An 11,454-nucleotide genomic window follows, 5' to 3' on the forward strand; every position below is an offset into this window, starting at 1 on the left:
TCAGTGGAAAAGTATAATAGAAACTCATCTCCCACTCCAGGTTTCGGCTTACAAATACTGATGTAAAATACTGACCAAATACTGACGTGTGAACGTGGCCTAATAGACAGAAGAAGCTTTACAATCATCTGAGAAAATCACTAATAAAACACAGATTGTAAAAACTGACCGAACACTGATGAAAATCAGAACAAAACCACTGATGGAGAACGGTCTGTGATTTCACTGACGTCTGAATGAGACCTAACGACGAGTCCTTCATCAGCCACATACAGCGCTCGTCTGCCGGACTCCGACTGATTATTTCAGCCTGAGGAAGAGGAGGAGATGAATTTTACTTCACCCAACTCAACATTTCCAAAGATCCTTCTTTGTATGCACTAAAGTTTTGTGGGTTCTCTACTTTTCCTGCATCAAACTGGTGGTGGATTCTCGTTATAATATGACCAGGTGGAGTCACTACAACTCCTAATCCTACACCAGATCCTCATGGCTGATCAGTAATTAATTCCTTAAGAACAAATCAGCCGTGAACACAACCATGGAGCTGTAGAGGTTAATTCATCTCAGAAACCTCCACCCTTCTTATGGAAAGAAACTTTTTAGCTTTGATTCCTGCTCTTTCCCACTACAATGGCGTCTGCTGAGCTGAGGGACGAGCTGAACTGCTCCATCTGCCTGAGCCTCTATACAGATCCCGTATCCCTGAGATGTGGACACAACTTCTGCCGCTCGTGTATTGTGAGTGTGCTGGATGCCCAGGAGGCGGCTGGAGGGTATTCCTGTCCTGACTGCAGAGCAGAATATCCGGAGCGTCCGGCCCTGGAGAAGAACCGGAAGCTGAGGAACATAGTGGAGCGTTTCTCATCTACTCAGCCTGGTATGAAGGACACTAGTATCTTCTGTGCTTACTGTACAAAGTCTCCTGTAGCGGCTGTGAAATCCTGTCTGCAGTGTGAGAATACTTTCTGTAATGACCACCTGACTGTCCACAACAAGACATTAGATCATATATTAACAGAACCCACAAGATCTTTTGACAACAAAAAATGTTCCCTCCACAAGAAGGTTCTGGAGTATTACTGCCCGCAGGACGCGGCTTGTCTGTGTGTGTCTTGCTGTCTGGTTGGTGAACACCGAGGACACCAGGTGGAACTTCTGGATGAGGCTTTTGAGAAGAAGAAAAAGGATCTGAGGAAATATCTGGATGAACTAAATCCACAAAAAGTAGATATTCGGACAAGAGTCCAGAATTTGCAAGATCATATAAAAAATATCCAGGAGAAAGCCTCAAATAAAAGGATGAACGTCAGTAAGATATTTATGGACATCAAGAAGCAAGTGGAAATGGCAGAAAAGAAAGCGCTGAGCGAGGTCTCCAGGCAGGAGGAGAAGATTGTGTCCCAGATATCTCATCTAATTCAGAAGCTGGAAATACAGGAGGACGAGCTGTCCAGGAAGATGCATCACGTAGAGGAGATTTCTGGTGTCACCGACCCAATAAGACTCTTACAAGAAAGTGACATTACAGTGTGTAGTCATAGAGGTCATGAGGACACAGGGGGAGATGGTGGAGAGGTCAGTTCTGAGGAGGATCTGGATGAGGTTCTGATCTCACTGACCTTACACCGATCTATGATGGATATTGTCACCAATGTAACATCAGAGCTCGGGGTCCATGTCCCCGACTTATTGTTGGATGTGGACACTGCTCCTAGAAGGGTGAAGATATTAGAAGATCTGAAGACTGCAACAGATTCATATATCAACCGGTGAGGCTAGAATCACCTGGGAGATTTGTGACATCTGCCCAGGTGTTAAGCAGATGTGGCCTCTCCTCAGGACGACATTACTGGGAGGTAGAGTGGAACCAGATAGGAGAATGTAGTGTTGGGTTGTCCTATCCCAGTATAGAGAAGAAAGGAGAACATTCTGGTATTGGATATAATGATAAATCTTGGTGTTTGGATATGTATAATGAAGAATATAATGTATGGCACAACTCGAATGTATTAACCCTCAGTGTAAAGCCAACATGTCCAACACTTGGAGTCTTCTTAGACTATGAGGCCGGGCGTCTGTCCTTCTATGAGCTGTTTGACCCCATCAGACACACCTTCACCGCCTCCTTCACTGAACCCCTACATGTTGTCTTCTCTGTGGAGGTTGGAGCCTCTGTTACAATAAGAAGCTGAGGCCGATGTCGTCCACGTCACATTATAATTACATTATTTCTTGTCTCATGGTCACATCTGTACATAGTGAGTTATTAGCAGGACCCTCTAATAATACAATGTATATGGCGGGGGGAGTCATGGGTGGGATTTTTCCTATTGGATTGCTTTTTCTACCTTGAACATCAGATGCAAAATCAATAATTGAGGCAAACGGAGATATTAATGGGTAAATTGTCCTAAAACTGATAATTTCTGATCATTAACCCCTTGCTGATATCCTCTGTACTTGTATGGCACAATGATTTTGTTGGCTCACAAGCAGAGCTGGGTGTTAGCTGACACCCTGCTGTAAAAGTCTTGATCGGCGCTAATACCTATCCTGGCCATTTGACCGCTCTGATGGCGACAGTAGCATCTGTTTATTTTAGGGAGGGGTCACACTGTTTGTCCCTATCTGCACCCCATGATTGTGATCACGCAGTGCCAATGGCAGACATGATGACCCCAGGCTGAGTAATGGCCGAGGGGTCACCCAGCTATAGTGGCCTCTAAGGTACTGCCATGAGCAGGATCTGACATCTCCTGTGAGTGTAAGAGTGACAGGCCTAATACGTTGTCAGGTTCTCCCAACAAACACCCGATGCGCGCTTCACTATTGCTTCTTCAGTGGTCTGGTTGGTGAGACGCGCGTCAGGTGTTTGGTGGGTGAGCCTGAACATGTGCTCGTTATCATCTGTATCACTATTTGCACTTCATGCTATTTTATAGTTTGGGACCCTAATACTGTTGGCACCTTAATTCTTATTTCTATACCTCAGTTTTATATTTGGATTCATCACGTGTTTACATTTGATTGCACCTTAGTATATATATATATATACGTCACTTATAATTTTGGACCAATTCATTGTCAGTTACTTGCTCTGTGACAAGCTTTCTAGGTGTTTGCATTCCTATTCAGATCTCACCTTGCGTTCTTTACATCGTTGGGGTAAATCCTTTTTTATTGGCTCACCCACCATTCATGCCCATGTTTATTATGTTGGATATTTCTACTTGTAAAAATTATTCAATAAAGATCATTGATCATGTTTTATTCATATTCTATTTTAGTCCTCGCACATTTCTTATTTTTGGGTTTATAAATCAATCTAGTAAAATCCATATTCAGAAAACCAACTGGCCCCTTCTGACTCCAGCAGCGTGCGCAAACCACAGTTATTGTTAATATGTACAGTGACGCGCCCCCTGGGCCATGTGCAAGGGATACCCAGAGCCGGATCTCGATGGGGGTAGTAGTCCTTGTGGCGGTGACCCGGTCCGTGCCCAGGGTGTCAAACTAAGTGGCAGTCTATGGCAGTAGATGTTAATTTGATCGACTACGCCACCCGTTGAGTGCGGCTTTGAAGCCGCCGCTGCAGAGCAGTCCGCTGAGGCCGGTGGTATATGTGCAGCAGTGATGGTATAACCCCCAACGGGAGGGGTATGGCCTCAGGGCAGCAGGTGTGGATGATGGGTGTAGTTATGTTGTAGAAAGGAGAGTCAGAGACTTGAGGTGCAGTTTCAGGGTTTTTACTCACGGTTGTTCTCTCAGTCACTCTGGCCTTGAGTGACCACCCGAGCCGTGCTGCGTCCACCAGGTCCTGGACTCAGCTAACTCCCAGGCAGTCCGGAGCGTGGTCCTGAGCTTCCCTTCTCTCTCTCTGTCTCTGGCCGTTCCCACCAGGGATCCACCTTTGGCCGGCTCCCTCGGGTCTCTTAGTGGTCAAACCTCCTCTGGGTTCCCTGACCCTATGCTTGGTGTGCCTTTCTGGTGGATTTAGTGAGGGTCGTGGCAAATCTTGACCACGACCTCCGGTTCCTGGCTGAGGATAAGTGGCCTCCACCAGTTCGGGTTCCGGTACCCGTGTCCGCCAACCCTTCACCCTTTTTGGTCTGATTCTGGGTTCCTTCTGACTCTGCTTCTCTGGGCCTTTCTTCCTCCTCTCTCTCTTCTGCAGGCTTGGCCCTGGAGCTGGGCCCAGCCGGAGCCACAGCTCCCTGTCAGCCCTCCTGGCTGAGCTCCTCTGGTAAAAAGACCCTATTCTAAGATGGTGCCCACCATATATACTCCCTCTATGTGTGAGCCCAGGTGACTAGCACCCAATGAGCTCCTAGCTTTACCCAGAGTACTCCCCCTATCTGCCCCTACACTACTGGGATGTTCCACCCCCCTCCCACTCCAGCCAGGGACAGACGCTGTCGTACCTGCACATAAACTTGGTGGGAGTACCGTAGTTCTGTCCCCCGGAAATGGGATGTATGTAGTGCATGCAGCTATCTGAGCTCAGTTCCACACTCCATCCTTACCCGGGAGTGGAATACCACACCTCTGGCTTGAGGTGTAATACCCCTGTAGCAGCCGAATCCTCAGGGTGCTACATTCCCCCCTGGTAAACCACAGCACGTCCTCGGGCTGTAAAAAAAAATAAAACATCCAAAAACATACAATTTTTTTTTTTCAAAACATCATAAACATATAAAACACTATATATATTATCAGCAGCATAATACTCTTCATATAAAACTTTTCATTATAAACATTCTTGTTCCTCCGGCCACGGTGCAACTTGTGACCGGGTAAAGTGCAACAGTCTCTTCTGGAAAAAACACAGTTCCTTATAAAACCAGTAGGAGGCGCCTTAGAAAGCGCAACTATATACAAGGGGAGGTGGCCGCTCTCAGTCCTCGGCCAGTGGGATTAGGGAAGAATGACCGCTCTCAGTCCTCGGCCAGTGGGATTAAGGGACATACGGGTAACAGTTTAATTTGCTGGTCCCAACGGGGACTATAATGGTAACAGTTCCTGTACCCCGACGGGTAACTATTTTACAGTTCCATTTACCGTACTTAGTAGCGGCGTCCTCCTGCTCCTTCCTCCGTGTACCCTTCAGACCCGTCCGGGTCCTCTTGCTCCTCCTGACACCTCAGCTCTTCCTCTGTCAGTCGGTGTACATGAAGGGCATAGGGTCCTTTGGCACATTGGTGCCGGGTGAAGGTGACCTCATCACCCAGGTAAAGGTCACGACCTCTGTGTCCCTCCGGTAGGTGGGACTCGACATCTCTTCTGGTCACGAAGACGTCGCCGGGGGTGTGATGATCTCTGATGAAGCCCCAACCGTGCTGCAGTTGGAATTTGATTACAGTCCCGGTGGCACGGGGACCGTGAGCTGCACGGGGGTTCCTTCGGGTCCGGCTCTTTTGTTCTGCACTCTTTACTTGCAGCCGCTCCTCGCGGACCCGTCTCTCTCTCCGTTCTCGCTCAAAGGCTTCCAACTGCTGGCGGCAGCACTCTGCACGCTCCGCTGCAGCCGCCCGGGTCTCCTGAGTGAACCCGATGAGGTCTCCTCCTGCGGGGTCCCACTCAAACTGCGCCTCCTCTAACGAGAGCGGGGTCATCTTGACGGGCGCCGGAGCCGGGATTAGGGGCTCATCCAGGGGTCTTTCTTTCCGGAGTCGGGGATGGTGGTACTCCGGCAGCCACACAAAGGGCTGCCCATCCGGGCAAGTGTGCTGGGCAAACAAGTCCTCACCCAGGTGCGGCACAGTGGAAGTTGAGGGCGCGGTGGTCGCAGCGGCGCCCGGGATCACTAGGCCTTGCGACCAGGCTTGGGGTACCCTGAAGGTAAAGGGCACCGTGAAGACGGCGGCGCCCGGGGGTGCTTGACTTTGCGACCAGGCCGGTGGCTCAGTAGAGGGCGCTGTTGGTACTGCGGCGCCCGGGGGCACTCGGCCTTGCGACCAGGCCGGTGGCGTCTCCTGCTTGGCCGCGCTCAGGGTTGAGGCGCGTGACGTCACAGGGGGCGTGGTCGCGGCTCCTGTTGGGGCCTAGTCTGGAGCAGTAGCGGTGCGGCAACGGGCACGATGAGTGGGACTTCGGGCTCTGCGACGGGGAGCGGGGGTAGGCTTACGGTGGCTGGGCTTGGGGTAGTGACGTCCCCTTTACTTGCCTCCGTCTCTTCAGCTCCCTCTGCGGCGTCGTCTCCGGCCTCCGTCCCTTCTGCATCCTCTTCAGGGGCAGGCGTGCTCCTCGTTGCGGGTGGTGTGCTCCGCTGGCGGGTTCCAGCCTGCTGGGCCATCTCCCTGCTCCATTCCATCAGCGTTTCTCGCTGCACCTGGGCCATCCTCCGTGCGAGGCCCTCCAGCGCGGTCTGTGCACGCTCCCGGTCTCGGGGGAGCTGTGCCAGGATCTCCACCAGGTCTTGTGGGGTGGTGGCTTGCATCAGGCTCCTGACCACAGGGTCGGTGCTGCCTGCCTCTCCCTCCATCTCCGGGTACGGCTCCTCCAGACTCCTCCAGGCTGCACCCATCCTCTCTCTTTTGTTCTTGATCCGCCTACTTTGAGGGCGGTCCTGGGGCAACTTGGTGATTGTCAGTTCCAGGGGCAGACCCCCCACGCTGACGGACATCTCTAGCATCGCAGCCTTTGCTGGTGGGGGCGGTCTTCGTTCTTGGCGCCACTCTTGGTCCTGGCCCACGATGGGAGGTGGCCTCTTGCCACCCTCTGGCACGCCCATAATGGCGTCCGCTCTGCCAGGGCGGGAAACTGTCCAAGATGGCGGGAATCGCCTCCCAGTGGCGGGAAACTCCGTGGATGGCGGGAAAAAGCTGCAGATGGCGGGCAACCGGCGGGAAACGACCCGCGATGGCGTCCGATGGCGGGGACCCTCCGGAATTGGCGGGAGACTTCTTTTTGAGGTAAATGTGAACTTTTCTTCAGGCATGCAGTACCCGGTGGTTGCGGGCACGTTATCCTGCCGACTACGCCAAAAGTTGACGCGCCCCCTGGGCCATGTGCAAGGGATACCCGGAGCCGGATCTCGATGGGGGTAGTAGTCCTTGTGGCGGTGACCCGGTCCGTGCCCAGGGTGTCAAACTAAGTGGCAGTCTATGGCAGTAGATGTTAATTTGATCGACTACGCCACCCGTTGAGTGCGGCTTTGAAGCCGCCGCTGCAGAGCAGTCCGCTGAGGCCGGTGGTATATGTGCAGCAGTGATGGTATAACCCCCAACGGGAGGGGTATGGCCTCAGGGCAGCAGGTGTGGATGATGGGTGTAGTTATGTTGTAGAAAGGAGAGTCAGAGACTTGAGGTGCAGTTTCAGGGTTTTTACTCACGGTTGTTCTCTCAGTCACTCTGGCCTTGAGTGACCACCCGAGCCGTGCTGCGTCCACCAGGTCCTGGACTCGGCTAACTCCCAGGCAGTCCGGAGCGTGGTCCTGAGCTTCCCTTCTCTCTCTGTGTCTCTGGCCGTTCCCACCAGGGATCCACCTTTGGCCGGCTCCCTCGGGTCTCTTAGTGGTCAAACCTCCTCTGGGTTCCCTGACCCTATGCTTGGTGTGCCTTTCTGGTGGATTTAGTGAGGGTCGTGGCAAATCTTGACCACGACCTCCGGTTCCTGGCTGAGGATAAGTGGCCTCCACCAGTTCGGGTTCCGGTACCCGTGTCCGCCAACCCTTCACCCTTTTTGGTCTGATTCTGGGTTCTTAGGGTTCCTTCTGACTCTGCTTCTCTGGGCCTTTCTTCCTCCTCTCTCTCTTCTGCAGGCTTGGCCCTGGAGCTGGGCCCAGCCGGAGCCACAGCTCCCTGTCAGCCCTCCTGGCTGAGCTCCTCTGCTAAAAAGACCCTATTCTAAGATGGTGCCCACCATATATACTCCCTCTATGTGTGAGCCCAGGTGACTAGCACCCAATGAGCTCCTAGCTTTACCCAGAGTACTCCCCCTATCTGCCCCTACACTACTGGGATGTTCCACCCCTCTCCCACTCCAGCCAGGGACAGACACTGTCGTACCTGCACATATACTGGTGGGAGTACCGTCGGTCTGTCCCCCGGAAATGGGATGTATGTAGTGTATGCAGCTATCTGAGCTCAGTCCCACACTCCATCCTTACCCGGGAGTGGAATACCACACCTCTGGCTTGAGGTGTAATACCCCTGTAGCAGCCGAGTCCTCAGGGTGCTACATTCCCCCCTGGTAAATCACAGCACGTCCTCGGGCTGTAAGAGAATAAAACATCCATAAACATACAATTTTTTTTTAAACATCATAAACATATAAAACATTATATATATATATTTCTGCAGCATAAAACTTTTTCATAATAAACATTCTTGTAAACTTTCTTGTTCCTCCGGCCACGGTGCAACTTGTGACCGGGTAAAGTGCGACAGTCTCTTGTAGAATAACACAGCTTTCCTATAAAACCAGTAGGGGGCGCCTTAAAAAGCGCAACTATATACAAGGGGAAATATGGCCGCTCTCAGTCCTCGACCAGTGGGGAAAAGGGATGGCTGTTCACAGTCCTCAGCCTGTGGGGAGATGGGACACACTGTAACTGTTCACTGGTCCCAACGGGGACTATATTTTAACTAGCAGCAATAACAGTTCTTATACCCTGACGGGTAACTATGTACAGTCTCTTTACCGTACTTTAATGACGGCGTACTCCTGCTCCTCCTTCAGACCCGTCCGGATCCTCTTGCTCCTCTTCACACCGTAGCTCCTCCTCCGTCAGCCGGTGTACATGGAGGGCGTAGGGTCCTTTGGCACACTTGTGCCGGGTGAACGTGACCTCATCCCCTACATATAGGTCACGACCTCTGTGTCCCTCCGGCAGATGGGACTCCACGTCTCTTCTGGTCACAAAGACGTCGCCGGGGGTGTGGTGATCCCTGATGAAGCCCCACCCGTGCTGCAATTGAAACTTAATCACAGTCCCGGTGGTACGGGGACCATGAGCTGCACGGGGGTCTCTCCTGGTCCTGCTCTTCTGCCCTGCGCTCTGTTCCTGCAGCCGCTGCTCACGGACCCGCCTCTCTCTCCGTTCCCGGTCGAAGACTGCCAACTGCTGGCGGCAGCACTCCGCACGCTCAGCTGCGGCTGCCCGAGTTTCCTGAGTGAACCCCATGAGGTCTCCTCCGGTGGGGTCCCACTCGAACTGCGCTTCTTCCAGTGGGAGCGGGGTCCTCTTAACGGGCTTCGGAGCCGGAATCAGGGGCTCGCACAGGGGCCTTGCTTTTTGGAGTTCCAGTTGGTAGTACTCCGGTGGCCATATAAAGGGCTGCCCATCCGAGCAAGTGTGCTGGGCAAACAAGTCTTCACCCAGGTGCGGCACTCTAGATGTTGAGGGCGCGGTGGTGGAAGCGGCGCCCGGATTGACCAGGCCTTGCGACCAGGCCTGGGGTACCCTGAACGTAAAGGGCACCGTGAAGACTGCGGCGCCCGGGGTTACTTGGCCCAGCGACCAGGCCGGTGGCTCAGTGGAGGTAGAGGGCGCTGTTGGTACTGCGGCGCCCAGGGGTACTAGACCTTGCGACCAGGCCGGTGGTGTTTCCTGCTTTGCCGCGCTCAGGGTTGAGGCGCGTGACGTCACAGGGGTCGCGGCCGCGGCTTCTGCTTGAGGCCTTGTCTGGAGCGGTGACGATGCAGCGACGGGCACGGCAGGGGGAATTTCGGGCTCTGCGACGGGGAGCTGGGGCAGGCACGCGGTTTCTCGGCTCGGGGTAGTGACGTCCCCTTTACCTGCCTCCATCTGTTCAGCTCCCTCTTCGGCGCCGTCTCCGGCCTTCACTCCTCCTGCACCATCCTCAGAGGCGGTCTGTCTCCTCGTCTCGGGTGGCGTGCTTCGCTGGCGGGTTCTTGCCTGCAGGGCCATCTCTCGGCTCCACTCCGTCAGCGTCTCTCGCTGCACCTGGGCCATCCTCCATGCGAGGCGCTCCAGCGCGGTCTGCGCACACTCCCGGTCTCGGGGGAGCTGTGCCAGGATCTCCACTAAGCCTAGTGGGGTTGTTGCTTGCAGCAGGCTCCTGACCACAGGGTCGGTGCTGCCTGACTCTCCTTCCATCTCCGGGTACGACTTCTCCGGAGTCCTCTCCAGACTTCTTGTCTCCGGGTGCGCTCTCTCCAGACTCCTCCAGGCTGCACCCATCTTCGCTCTCTTGTTCTGTCTCCGCCCACATTGAAGGTGGTCCCGGGGCAACTTTGTGATTGTCAGTTCCAGGGGCAGTTCTCTCACGCTGATGGACATCTCTAGCATCACAGTCTCCGTTGGTGGGGGCGGTTTCCGCTTTTGGCGCCATTCCTTGACCTGGCCCACGATGGGAGGTGACCTCTTGCCACCCTCTGGCACGCCCATAATGGCGTCCGCTCTTCCAAGGCGGGAAATCTTCTGGAAATGGCGGGAATCGTCTCCCAGTGGCGGGAAACTCCGTGGATGGCGGGAAAAAGCTGCAGATGGCGGGCAACCGGCGGGAAACGATCCGTGATGGCATCCCATGGCGGGGACCCTCTGGAACCGGCGGGAGACTTCTTCTTGAGGTAAATTTGAACTTTTCTTCAGGCACGCAGTACCCGGTGGTTGCGGGCACGAAATCCTGCCGACTACGCCAAAAGTTGACGCGCCCCCTGGGCCAGTGCTGTTTGGGGATTACCCGGAGCCGGATCAGATGGGGGTTGTAGTCTCCGAGTGGCGGCGACCCGGTCCGTGCCCAGGGTGTCAAACTCAGTGTGTGGCAGTCTTTACAGATGTTATAGTTGTTCTTAGTGTCGACTACGCCACCCGTTGATTTGCGGTCAAAAGGCCGCCGCTGCAGCAGGGTCCGCTGAGGCTGGTGGTATATGTGCAGCTGTGGTAGTATAACCCCCAACGGGAGGGGTATAGCCTCAGGGGGTCAGGTGTAGAGGATGGTGGTAGTGGTGGTGCAGTGTGGATGGTAAGAAGACTCAGAGTCGGGCTGTGCAGTTCAGGGTTTTTACTTACTGCTGTTCTGTTGGTCACTCTGGCCTTGAGTGACCGCCCGAGCCGTGCTGCGTCCACCAGGTCCTGGACTCGGCCAACCCCCAAGCAATTCTGGAGCGTGGTCCTGAGCTCCCTTTCTGACTGTCCTCTCTACTGGCCGTTCCCACCAGGGGTCCACTTATGTCCGGCTCCCTCGGGTCTCCTGTTGGGTGAACCTTCTTTGGCTTCCCTGACCCTATGCTCGGTGTGCCTTCTTAATGGACTTGGTGAGGGGCTGCTCCACATGTAATGTCGCAGCCTCCGGTTCTTAGTTGAGGGTAGTTTCTCTCCTCCACTAATTTGGGATCCGGTTCCCTTGCGTGCCAACCCTTCACCCTTCTGGTTGTATACTGGGTTCTTGGGGTTCCTTCTTCTCCCCCTCTGGGTCCTTCTCTTCTCTCTCTCTCTCTCTGCAGGTGCTCCTGGACCTCTCTCAGGACTGACTGACCCTCTACAGA

The 11,454-nt window shown here is 53.9% G+C and overlaps 1 pseudogene; it reads left to right on the top strand.

Annotated features, from left to right (window-relative positions):
- The first annotated feature begins 633 nt into the window (after window positions 1-633).
- LOC141161233 (E3 ubiquitin/ISG15 ligase TRIM25-like) lies at window positions 634-2,277 on the top strand (annotated as a pseudogene).
- Window positions 2,278-11,454: the final 9,177 nt, after the last annotated feature.

Source organism: Phyllobates terribilis, unplaced genomic scaffold (genome assembly GCF_046119375.1).
Source record: "Phyllobates terribilis strain yellow unplaced genomic scaffold, ASM4611937v1 Scaffold_9__5_contigs__length_417890890, whole genome shotgun sequence".
NCBI lineage: Eukaryota > Metazoa > Chordata > Amphibia > Anura > Dendrobatidae > Phyllobates > Phyllobates terribilis.